Below are 13,217 nucleotides of genomic sequence, written 5' to 3' on the forward strand. Positions count from 1 at the left end.
TTCTCCTTTTAGATCTATCAGTGCTGCAAAAGTATGTCAATGTAGCATTGTTAGGTGCATACATTTAGGATTGTTATGTCTTTCTGGGGAAATAACCCATAAGGTAATGTCTCTCTTTATCCTTGAAAATATTCCTTTTCTTGAAGTTTGCTTTCTGTGAAATTAATGTAGCTATCAACTTTCTTTTCATTAGTATTTGCATGATATGTCTTTCTCTTTCCTTTTACTTTGAATCTACTTATGTATTTATCTTTAAAGTGGATTTGATTCAGTTGACATATAGTTGGGTCTTGCTCTTTTTTTACTTATTCAGTCTCTGCCTTTTAACTGGTGTATGATTATTGATAATGTTTGGATTAAAATCTACCATTTTCCTACCTCCTAATGACTCCTTTTTATCACCTCTGTTGATACTTAAAAATTTGTTTTAGTGAGTGTCATGAAGTTTATAATATCTTTAAAAGTAATCTGTGTTTTCAAATAGTATTAATATTACTTCAAAGGTAGAGTAAGAACCTTTTCCACTGTATTTCCAATTCCTTTATATTATCATTTGTACTACTTTTGTCATGTATTTTACTTTCATATATGCTATCAACACAATACAGTGTTACTACTTTTTTTAATGTGACTACTTTTTTTTAGGTAGTTATCTTTTAGAGCAATTAAAAATAAGAAAAGTCATTTTACCTTCATTTATTCTATTTGCAATGCTCATAATTTATTTGTATAAATACAAGTTTCTTACCTGCGTCCTGTTCCTTCCGTATAAAGAAGTTCCTTTAATATTTGTTGTTGACGAAGTCTTCTGATAGTGAATTGCCCTGTTTTTGTCTAAGAGAATCTTTACCTATCCTTTAGTTTTGAAAGCTGTTTTTGTTAAATATTGAACTCTGCATTGACAGGGTTTGGTTTTTTTTTCTCCCTTTGAGCCCCCCCCCCCCCCCTTTAAGCTCTTTAAAGATGTTTGCTCCATTTTCTTCCTGCTTCCATGGTTTCTCATAATAAGTCTGCTGTAATCCCTATCTTTGCTCCTTTGTAGATAATGTGTCCTGGTTTTTCCTCTGATTCCTTTCCAGATTTACTCTTTGTCTGTGATTTTCAGCAATTTCTTAATGATATGCTGAAATATGGGTTTTAAGGTACTTGTCTTGCTTGGTGTTCTCTGGACTTTTTGTATCTAGGCTTGGTTTCTGTCATTAACTTTAGAAAGTTTTAGGTCATTATTTTTTCAATGTTTTTTTCTGCCCCATTCTCTCTCACCTCTGATATTCTGCTTATTATGTATATATGTTCGTGCATTTGATACTGTCCCACAGCCCTTGGACTATCTATTTTATCCTGTTTTATTTACTTTTTTTTTTTTCTTCCCACTTTCATTGTCCCTTGTGTTTTAGTTTGGGTAATTTCTGTTGTCCTATCTTCAGGTTCACTTATCTTTCCTTCAAAGTTGTCAAGTCTAGTGATCATGCCATTAAAGGCAATGTTCATTCTGTACTGTATTTTTGGTTTCTATCATTTCTTTTTTATTCCTTCGCATAGTTTAAATTTCTTTGCTGAAATTAAGTATCTGAGTTTATGCATTCTCTACCTTTTTTATCAGGCTCTTTAATATATTGATCATGGTTATTTCATTTCAGATAGTTACAACATCTGTGTCATACCTGAATCTAGTTCAATGATTAATATTTCCTCAGATTTTTTTTTTCCCTGAATGCCTTATAATTTTTGGTAAAAAGCCATGTGTATTGTATGGGACAATAGATACTGAGGGTATTTTTTGTTTTTGTTTTTGTTTTTCTGTGGATGAGCATGTTTTGATTCTGCCAACTTTCATTGTGGGGGTTGTGTTAATAATGTAGTCATGATTTAAGGTGTTTAAAAACACCTTGTTCTTGCTATGATTACGTAACCTCATTGCACCATATTCTAGTAATACTTTGTGTTTAGAGTCTTGGCTACTTTGCCAGAGGATTTTTCTAAATGTGTTTTCTGCTGGGTTTTTGGTCTGCCCTTTACACTGTTTCTTTCTTAGAGCAAATCTGTCTCTTGTAGCAATCCTTGCTATATTCCTTTATATATTATTTTTCCTTAGTGCTTGTTTATGTGTAGGGGTGGTTATGAGAAGAGAGTTTTGATTAATTGTCTGCCCAAGTCTGGTCCTGTGAACCTAGGTCCTGGGGATGTGAACTTCAGTTATTTCTGCCCATCTTCCAAATGAAATGCTGGGCCTAGCATATGTTCTGGCCCCAACCGCAGAGTAAACATTTTGTTTCCTGTTCCTTTCCCTCAACTACAGTCAGTTCTGCCACTGCTCTCAGACTATAACCTCCTCCACCTCCCACCCCCAGCCCTTTTCTCTACAGACTAATCCTTTTGTTCTTTAGAGGATGGAGTAGGTGTGCATCTACATGGTTTTAGAAAATGGTTGCTGTTCTCTTCTCCAGCTGATACCATATGAGAAGTTTTATGAAGATTCTCTTCAGTCTTCCCTGGTGGGGATCATGGAAGAAAAGTTTGAAAGACTATGCTTCTCCTCCATCCCTAGTGTTTATAGTTGTGGGAGCCTCACATTCATTCCATGCTGTCTACCTTGTATCATTTCATTAAACATTAACTTAAAATTCCTACTGATTTACCCAGCTATTTCCATTTCAGGTAAGCAAATACTCTGGCATTCTCTCTCCTGCACATACCAGTTTTTTCTGGTTTTAGATTGTTTTGGCCTGTGGACTCAGTTGTTTAACAGGTTCAAGAAATGTCATTAATTAACAGTTCAGCTTTTTGTCTTGTAATCAGAGGGGTATTGCTCTTTCCAGCTTTCTCCATCTCTAAGCTGAGCTCTCTAGTTTTTAGTACTTGTATTACTTTTACAGATATCAGAGATTTTTTTTTTAATTTCAGAACTTTTTTTTTTTTTAAGATTTTGCTTATTTATTCATGAGAGACACAGAGAGAGAGAGAGAGAGAGAGAGAGGCAGAGACACAGGCAGAGAGGGAGAAGCAGGTTCCACACAGGGAGCCCTACGTGGGACTCTATCCTAGGTCTCCAGGATCATGCCCTGGGCCAAAGGCGGCACTAAACCACAGAGCCACCCAGGCTGCCTGATATCAGAGATTTTTAAACAGTCACTTTTAATTATCTTAGACTCACTTCCTGCTATTTAAATTTGTGTATTGTCAGCATATTTCATAACTGTATTAATAGTAATAGAGTTTTTATTTCTTAAAACATTTTTTTTTAATATATTTTTATTCATTACTGAGAGAGAGAGGCAGAGACACAGGTAGAGAGAGAAGCAGGCTCCATGCAGTGAGCCTGATGTGGGACTCAATCCCGGGTCTCCAGGATCAGGCCCTGGGCTGAAGGCGGCGCTAAACTGCTGAGCCACCAGGGCTGCCCTTCTTAAAACATTTTAGAGATAATTACCTTTTGTGAAATATGGTTTATAACATATGTTCATTTGTAACCTAACCCTCCCCTGCTGTATGACATGTAATCATTTAGTTTAGTGACAAAAGCAATCTCAATTACAAAAGGCAATTTGGTATTGAATTGGTAGTAGCAATTAAATTCTCTATTTTAAATATGTTTGCTAATAAGTCTCAAGACCTGTTTAGCCAGTGACAAGAATTTTTGAAGTGTGAGGAAAATAGATATAACATCTTAACCCATTAGGATTTTTAATTATTTAGTCTCAAATAAGGAAAGTCTATAAAGTTTGCCAGAATTTTTGTATGTAAATGATAGGTGTGAAGATGTATTTATGCCAATTTGGTATTCTATTATGAACCAAGGAGATTTCTATAGAAATTCAGACAATGTAGACTATTGCTACAATTTACTACAACATGGAAAATACTGGATTAATTTTTAAAATTTTATTAAATACAATCCTTCAGTATTTTTTTTTATTATTATTCATTAGTGACGTAGAGAAAGGCAGAGACATAGGCAGAGGGAGAAGCAGGCTCCCTAAAGGGAACCTGATGCGGGACTTAATCCCAGGACCCTGGGATCACTACCTGAGCTGGAGGCAGATGCTCAACCGTTGAGCCACCCAGGTGCCCCCATCTTTGTTTTTGTTTTTTTTTTTAAGATTTTATTTATTTGAGAGAAAGAAAGAAGGAACGTGTGTGCACACGTGCACAAGAGAGGGGAGAGGCAGAAGGAGAAGCAGACTCCCTGCTGAGCAGGGAGCCTGATGTGGGGCTTAATCTGGGACTCCAGGATCATGACCTGAGCCAAAGGCAGATGCTTAACCAACTGAGCTACCCAGGCACCCCTATTCTTTGTCATTCTATAAATTTAAAATCAAATCTATACAAATGCAAAGTTTTGACCATTATGGAAAATCTTAGAAATGTAAAAACAAGTTTGGTGTGTGTCTAAGCACAGATATGATCTCATTATCCTATTAATCTTGAATCCAGTGCCGCCCCGGTGGCGCAGTGGTTTGGCGCCGCCTGCAGCCTAGGGCGTGATCCTGGAGACCCTGGATCAAGTCCCGCATCGGGCTCTCTGCATGGAGCCTGCTTCTCCCTCTGCCTGTGTCTCTGCCTCTCTCTCTCTGTGTCTCTATGAATAAATAAATAAAATCTTTAAAAAAAAAAAATCTTGAATCCATCCTCTATTTTGTCCCCTTTCACTCTGCCACTTACCCCTACTAATTCAGGCTTTCATCATCCCCTGCCATCACCTAGTAGTCTCAGGCTAATTTACCTGTGCTGTTTAAAATGCCTGGTGGTTACAGAATAAAATCTAGGCTTTTTACATGACATTTAACACTTACTTCTTCAGCACAATCACCTGCCACTTGCATAGGCACATTTTTCTCTCCAGCAACACTGAACTGATCAAATACCCTCAGATACCTTATTAATAATTTGTTTACCCTGTGTATTTTTTCTTGCTGCTCACTGTGCCCAGATGCTCTTTTCTGTTCTTCTGTTTGTTACGTATTATATCATTAGACAGGAAGTTCATTGCTGAGTTTTGCAGCCACAGAAGAAGCAGAGTGTTCATTGGATAGATGACTACTACCATTAGATCCTTATCTTTTGCCCAATGTAGAAATGAATTCTATCACATTTCTAATAGGATATCCTTCAAATTTTTTGAATACTTCTGGTGACAAGGAGCTCCTGCTTCACAAGGAAGTCCACTATATTTTTCTGTAACTCTAAGTCTTAGAAATTGTTCTATCAGAATAGCTCTTAGTTATTCCCATTACTTCATAAACAATAAATACTGAAAAATGTGTAACGTTTAAGAACTTGTAACTCTGCATGCAGTAAAAGTCAACATCTGATTTTTCATTGTGTTATCCCACTCTTTACCTCAGTCTTACTCGAATCCTTTGCAACTATAATACCACTTGAAAATAGAGGTGAAGAGGTCAGAACTTCATTCTGTGAAGTTGTGCTAATATCATGTATTTTCCTTTGTTATGGACTAATTTAAAATACGGAAATAGAGTGAAAGAAAAGAGAATAGGACATTTACTTGCTAGTACATGTAAAACCACACTAGCATAGGTAACAGCCTACTTCTCAATTTCCCATTTTATTTTAATTATTTTAAATTCTCATATATTTCCATTTGTGAGGTTAAATTTTCTACTAAATTTTTGTGAACCACTTCTGTATTTCAAATTCCAGTACAGAATGTAATAGCTTTTTTAAGTAAATAAACTTATATAGACTATGTAAAAGTATTAAAATTAGCTTTACATATATAATCATTTTCATTTAATTTAAAAGCCCCATTAGGTTAAACACTCTTATCCTGTTCATCTTGATCTTGGCCTTGCATTGGATCAGGTAAATAGGCATCCAGTAATATATTTTTTTTTAATTAACAAGGAAATCTTTCCACTTTACTCTCACCTACCCCTTGACCAATAGCAGAAAAATGCAGACTTCTCCTTTCTTTGAACTCAACATTTATAGATAGTCTCCAGTATCTGTACTGGTCTTTTTTCAAAGTATGGTCTTACTGATTATCTACTTCAGAATGATTGATTTCCTGGGTTTTGTATTAAAAATGCAAGTTTCTAAACCTCAGACTTATTAAGTTAAAGTTTCAAAGAGTGTGAGACCCAGGAACTTCCATGTTGTTGTTGTTGTTTCTTTATGGAATGCATAATTCTCTTTCTTTTTATTAAATATCCTAAAATTACATGGGAAAACAAAGATTCCATTCCCAACACATCCAGTGTTGATCCCACCGTGGAAATCTGTAGAGATCCAATAATGTATCCATCTGCTAAGGGGGAAAACCAGTGTTTCTAGCAGTGTCCACACAGATCTGTTTCACAGGAGTAATTAGATATTATCATCTCAAACCCCTTCCAAGAGCCACATTAGGAAGTTGGTCACTTTAGAAGATGTTGGAAAGACCCAACTCCAGGGGGAACGTTGAATAATAGCCTGGGATTTTTTCTGATCTCCTCAGTAGCACAAATAAGAGGTAGAGCATTCTTGTAGTGCTTGTAGTAAGTCAGGGTCTTAAACCTGGAGTCAAAGATCTGTCTCCCAAAGAGTAGCATGTCCTGGTTTTTAATCAGCCAAATTTGACTAAACATTTTCCAATTTACTATAAAAGATACAACTCAGGGAATGCCAAATGGAAAAGATGCATAGGAAAAGCTACTGGCGGTGGTCGTGGTGGCAGCAGCGGAGAATAGAACTTTCATGCCTATTCTGGACAAGCTATCTTCCTATCACTTGGATGTGTTCACCAACTTGGAAGCTTCAGAATCTTTATTTTTAACACACTGCTCATGGATTCATAAGTGACAAAATACTATAAAGTATCAATTGTTGAGCTTTTTTCTCTTTATATATTTGCTTTAAAAGTATTTACTGAATTAACAAATTTCATTTAAATTTTCAGAAACTCTAAATGGCCACAAAAATAAGTGAGGTCAACTTAAAGATATCTATCTATCTATTTCAGAGGGAAAGAGTGAGTTGTGGGGGAGGGGCGTAGAGAGAGAGAAAGAATCTCCAGCAGACTCTGTGACTAGTGCAGAGCCAGACACTGGTTTCAATCTCAAGACCCTGAGATCATGACCTGAGCCTAAATCAAGAATCTGATGCTTAACTGACTGAGCCACCCAGACGCCCTGCTATGAGGTCATTTTAAATCACTCATTGAGCTCAGGAATTTATTCTATAAAACCAAAAGAAATTTATTATGAAATGCTATTCCTTTGATTTTTCCTTCCAACTTTGACCTATTAACATCCTTATTTCCTCCTGGCTATATCTTCTCCCAAGTCATTTTATTCTAAAAATTTCTGTATTGCCTTGTTCTTCCTTTCCCACTTATATAAATTATCCTCTCATCCTTGCCCAGCTCAATCTCTACTTTTTTGTTGCTCTGTTAACCATCTCCTTCCTCTCCTTGTTTTCTGGTGTTTAACAGCTACTGATGCACCTATAGAATGTACTTTACGAGCTGCCATTCAAGTATATTCTTCTCTAATTGTTGTACTTCATTTAGTGTTGGCCCTGTGTTATTCCTTGTTTCTACTTTGAAAGCAAAAAAAAAAAAAAACAAAAACTAAAAAAAACTAAAAAAAAAAAAAAAAAACCAGTAGCTGTCATAATAAGATCTTAGTTTTCTAGGAAAGAGTTAAGATAAAATTTAAAAATACTTAACCTCTAGGTAGCCTACTTTATGTTATTTTGTTGTTTATTTTATTTATTTTTAAAGATTTTTATTTATTTGACAGCGAGAGAGAAAATGCACAAGCAGGGAGGTATGGCAGGCTGAGGAAGAGGGAGAAGCAGGCTCTGCAGGGAGCCTGATGCAGGACTCAATTCCAGGACCCTGGGATCATGACCTGAGCCAGTCAGGCACCCTCTACTTTATGTTTTTAATCAATTTTATAAGATCATGAATATGGTGACTCTGATATACTAGGATAGTCATACTTCAGACAACTGCCTTTTTATTTTTTTAATATTTTATTTATTTGTTTATTTGGGAGAGTGTGAGCAAGCACACCAGTTGGGGGGAGGAGCCGAGTGAGAGGTAGAAGCAGACTCCCCACTGAGCAAGGAGCCCAAGGTGGGACTCAACCCCAGAACCCTGAGATCATGACCTGAACCAAAGGCAGATGCTTAACCAACTGTCCCATCCTGGTGCCCCCAGCTGCCCTGTAAAGAAATTTAGGTTGGAGCACCTGAGTGGCACATTTGGTTAAGTGTCTGACTCTTGGTTTTGGTTCAGGTCCTGATTTCAGGTCATGAGGTTGAGCCCTACATCAAGCTCCAAGGCCTGCATGGCGTCTATGTATGTTTTTCTCTCCCTTTCCCTCTGCCCCTCCTCCCTGCTCTCTCACTCTCTCTCTCAAATTAATAAATCTTATTTTTTTTTAATTTAGGTTATAGTATTTTATTAAGAATAATTGCCACTGGGACACCTGGGTGACTCAGTGGTTGAACATCTGCCTTCAGCTCAGGGCGTGGTCCTGGGGTGTCCAGTCTTGCATCAGGCTCCTTGCAAGGAGCCTGCTTCTCCCTCTGTCTATGGCTCTGCCACTTTCTCTGCGTCTCTTATGAATAAATAAATGAAATCCTTTTTTTAAAGAAAGAATTGCCACTTATTTGGTGCTTATTATATGCCAGTTCCTTTTTGGTTAAATACTTTACTATGTTTTCTTTGAGTCTTCATAAAAATTCTGTGAAGTACCTAAAATTACTGGCCTTATAGTTGAAAAAATTGAGTCTCCAAGAAGATGAAGCCAATACTATGACAAAACCAAAATGCAGTCCAGGTCCCCATGTCTTAAATGCATTGCTCTTTCTCCTGTGTTAGATGGTATCCTTAAGTAGTACAAATCTTTTGAAACAGTTTTTGCCAGAGTTTTCTGGAGGAATTGTGCAAATAGAACCCTTAGAAATGCACAGTTCTGTGGTCAGAGGCCCTCCACAGTATTGATCAGCAGTATGGAGTAATTGTTTTCTGTCAGATATACATGATTGCAAGCACATTGTTTTCACACTTTATTCAGGAGAGCATCCAGAGTTCATAGGTATTGGTATGTGAGGGAAGTTGTGGCTGTTGAAAGATAATATTTGAGTTGTTATGTGGCAAGGAAAATTAAGTTGATTAGGGCTGGGTAAGGAGAAGAGTTTGGAAAGCACTGAAAATGAAGGAAAGGTGGTGGATGTATGTGATTTTTTTGTATATGTATCTCAGTCTTCCTTCTTTTGTATATGTTCTTGACAACCTTTATTCCTAAAGATCACTTTGATTTTATTTTATTTTTTTTTTAATATTTATTTATTTATGATAGTCACACACACACAGAGAGAGAGGCAGAGACACAGGCAGAGGGAGAAGCAGGCTCCATGCACCGGGAGCCCGATGTGGGATTCGATCCCGGGTCTCCAGGATCGCGCCCTGGGCCAAAGGCAGGCGCCAAACCGCTGCGCCACCCAGGGATCCCTCACTTTGATTTTATATGCTGTTTGTTTTTTTAATGGTTTGTTTTATAATATCTCTCTGAATCCTGTTTTTTTTCCCTTATAGTTTATTTGAATGCATTAATATGTATTTAAATGAGAACCTCTTACAGGTGGGACGTTGGTATAGAAAAGACTGGATAACTAAAGGTTTCGTAATAATGAAACACACAAATAATGGAACCTGTAACCAACCATGTGGACAAATGGAAAAACTGCCTTTTGTCTACAAATTGCAGTGATCCTACATAAACTGGAGGTCTCTGTCTGGCTTAGGACAGCTGGCTAAGTCTGATCGTTCCCCTCCATACAACCTTAAAACCAACATTCCAAGTGCAGCTTTCTGTGCTGTTTTGTTTACTCTTTCAGCCAATTAAGTGTACTGGGTTTTTAATAGACAACCAAGTAAGGTTACTTCTGCATCCATCTTAACTGGTTTTTAAATATTTTATGGTTTTAAGATTAGATATTGTTTGTTGAATTCAGGAACCTACAGCCAGGAAGTGGAATGAATTTAGAAATACTATTTTTCCTGAGAGATCACATTGACTAACTCATCAGGGCTATCAGTAGAGGTCTGTAGATATGAGGAAGCTAATCAGAGGTAGCTTCCATGAAGTTTTTCTCATTAGGAATTGATTTGTCATTAAGAAAGCAATTTTTCCAAACACAGTTTATGTAAACTTTTAAGTCTGTAACAAATTTTAGGAATGCTTATTACCAGGGCAAAGCTAGCTACTAAGTATTAACTTATTAGTACTAAACTTGCAATCTTAGGTTTTCTTAGTGTGTGTGTTCTGTGAGCAGGGGAGAGGGGGCTGAGGGTCCAGGTGAGGGGGGGAGCTGTCAGCAGGGGAAGGAGCTGTAGTAGCATTTGCTAATGCATAGCACCAGGGTGCTTGTAAGCAAACCACAAGGGGTTTATTTATAACTCATTGGGTGGGGATCTATCCTTGTTTGTGATTCTCAAATCCCCATATACTTCTTACTCTGGGCAGTTACTGGATCAGACAGATATTGAATAAGTAGCCTTATTTTTCTAAACTGTTTAGAAGTCATTAGTCTACTCTTATCTTCGTTTTGATGAATCATTTTAAGAGTTTGTACTCGTATTATTTTTTAAAAAAGATTTTATTGAGAGAATGAGTGTGTGTGTACAAGTAGGGAGAGGGGCAGAGAGAAGGACAAACAGACTTCCTGAGTGGGGAGCCTGATGTAGGGTTCCATCCCAGGACCCTGAGGTCATGACCTGAGCCAAAGGCCACCCAGGTGCCTCTCACTTATATTATTTGTGCTCTACTTCTTTACACAAGAAATTAAAATCTTGGGCATCTGGGTGGCTTCAGTCAGGCATCTGTCTGCCTTTGACTTGGGTTGTGATCCTGGAATGCTTGGATCTAGTCCTGTGTCAGGCTCCCTTGCTCAGTGGGGAGTCTGCTTTTCTGCCCCTCCCCTAGCCTGTGCTCGCTCTCTCATAAATAAATAAATAAATAAATAAATAAATAAATAAATAAATAAATAAATAAATAAATAAATAAATAAAATATTTTTAAGAAATCCAAATCTAGATTCAAGACCCTTCACTAAAATGACCTCTGACGGGATCCCCTGGGTGGCTCAGTGGTTTGGCGCCTAACTTTGGCCCAAGGCATGATCCTGGCATCGAGTCCCACCATTGGCTCCCTGCATGGAGCCTGCTTCTCCCTCTGCCTCGGTCTCTGCCTCTCTCTCTCTCTCTGTCTTATGAATAAATAAATAAAATCTTTAAAAATAAATAAATAAAATGACCTCTGACTAAAAATCATGAACATAAATATTAGTGAGGTCTAATTCAAAAGGGAAGAGAATGTCTTATGACTGAATCTATCTCAAGATATGTTTACAAATATATTTGAGAGGTGTCCCCACCAACTCTATCATTCTTACGATGTTTTAACCAAGGCCAAGAATTGGAGTACTTAACCTTGTGTTCTTAAATCCTTTGCAATGTGTCCATTGTTTTTAATCTGCTTACTACCGTGTTCTTCCATTTCATCTTCCATGAAGATGTTATGTTATGTTGTTACGTATGTGCCCTCACCCTTTTGCTGCCAGATCATATATGCCCCTTAAACTATCTCCTTCTACCGACTCCAGTAAATCTGTAGGTGACAGCTGGCTTCTACTCAAATCAGATATATGATAGAGGAATTGAGTGATCCTCATATATATATATAACAAATCAAAGCTGACATAGTAATTAGAGATGGTTTTAGTTGAATGTGAAGACAAGTATTTTGTACATTGCACTCCGCACCATCAATTATACGTCTTCTTTGCTATTTGAGGTCTTGAGGAAGCTCAGAATTTGATCCTCACAATATGAATTTTAAATCCTATTGTAAGATGTAATATTTGTGTCTTTACTTTATACTTAAAGATTAAATAGAATTATAACCTACATTTATAGCCAGGGATGTGCTAAAATCAGGGACAATCAGGTAAGTAATGGTATAGCTATATTAGTTTTTTTCTGATAGGTCAGTGTCATTAAATAGTTTTAATATCCACCCCTGAGAACAGTTTCTGTTATGTTTACTCTAAATGTAAACACAACTTCCTTTGGATACCAAATATAAGAAGGTCTTAACAGGAAAAAAATAAGTTTGAGACAAGGAGGAGGGATGACAGTCTGGTGATTCTGGTGGAGGTGAGTCTCCAGTGTCTTCCTGGGTATGTATATGTGTATGTGTTTCTGTCTACACACATACATTTCTAAATTGACACTTACACATGATTTTTGACTACTTTGAAGTCTTAAGTTGTTGCTGTATTGTTAGCCTTTCAAAATGGTAAAACATCTTAGAAGAACTCCTACAAAGAAATCGTAGATCAATCTGTATACATGTATAGGGTCATTTTCCCAAAGAGAGGAGCAGTTTATAACCGTATCATTTTTAATCAATGTAAATTTTCATGTAGGAAAAAAATTTTTTTTCATGTAGAGACTGATCCAGTAGTAAAATTTAGTGGGCTGGTATTTGGTGTTTATTTTTTTGTCTTTAAAGATTTTATTTATTCATTAGAGACACACAGAGAGGCAGTGACATAAGCAGAGGGAGAAGCAGGCTCCATGCAGGGAGCCCAATAGTGGACTCAATCCCAGTACCCTGAGGATCATGTCCTGAACTGAAGGCAAACATTTAACCGCCAAGCCACCCAGGCGTCCCTAATATTTGATGTTTATAGTCATGATCACATTAAGTGCTTTTACCTTTAGATAAAATTTGAATTTTATATGCATTTATGTCTTCTATCTGATTAGTACTGTTTTTTCTTAAATCTAGTTATAGATACAGGAAATATCCAGCACTGAGAGCATCATAAGTTTACCATTAAAAAAAAATCTGGTCCACTTTGTCTTAGATTGATTATAGAAATATCTTCATTATAGGATGTTTCCATAGTTCATTCAGAAAAATTTTATTTTAAAAAGCTTAAAAATTTTGAATATGAAAATATAAGCCACCAAATCTAGAAGTCCTTTTAATTGGCAGAGTAATATTTTCCTCTTATTAGATAAGTTAGTTATAAGAACATGTATTTGAATGAAAAAAAATGCAGTATGATGTGATAAAGATAATATACTTTATTAAAATAATTACCTATTTTATTAATCGTGGATTATATCATTCTGTTCTTAATAATCTTTATACTTTAGGCTTAGATAGGAGCCCAGTACCATCTTCAGCAAGGAC

At 36.7% G+C, this 13,217-nt stretch overlaps 1 protein-coding gene and 1 non-coding gene across 7 annotated transcripts in view; both read left to right on the forward strand.

Moving 5' to 3' along the window:
• The window catches only part of COP1 (COP1 E3 ubiquitin ligase), a 243,488-nt gene that overhangs the window by 209,611 nt on the left and 20,660 nt on the right, over positions 1-13,217 (forward strand). The window lies entirely within an intron of this gene.
• MIR1843 (microRNA mir-1843) lies at positions 9,733-9,792 on the forward strand. The gene has a single exon (NR_049349.1). It is a non-coding gene; the product is annotated as a microRNA mir-1843 (primary transcript).

The sequence above is a fragment of the Canis lupus genome, chromosome 7 (genome assembly GCF_011100685.1).
Source record: "Canis lupus familiaris isolate Mischka breed German Shepherd chromosome 7, alternate assembly UU_Cfam_GSD_1.0, whole genome shotgun sequence".
In the NCBI taxonomy this organism is placed as follows: domain Eukaryota; kingdom Metazoa; phylum Chordata; class Mammalia; order Carnivora; family Canidae; genus Canis; species Canis lupus.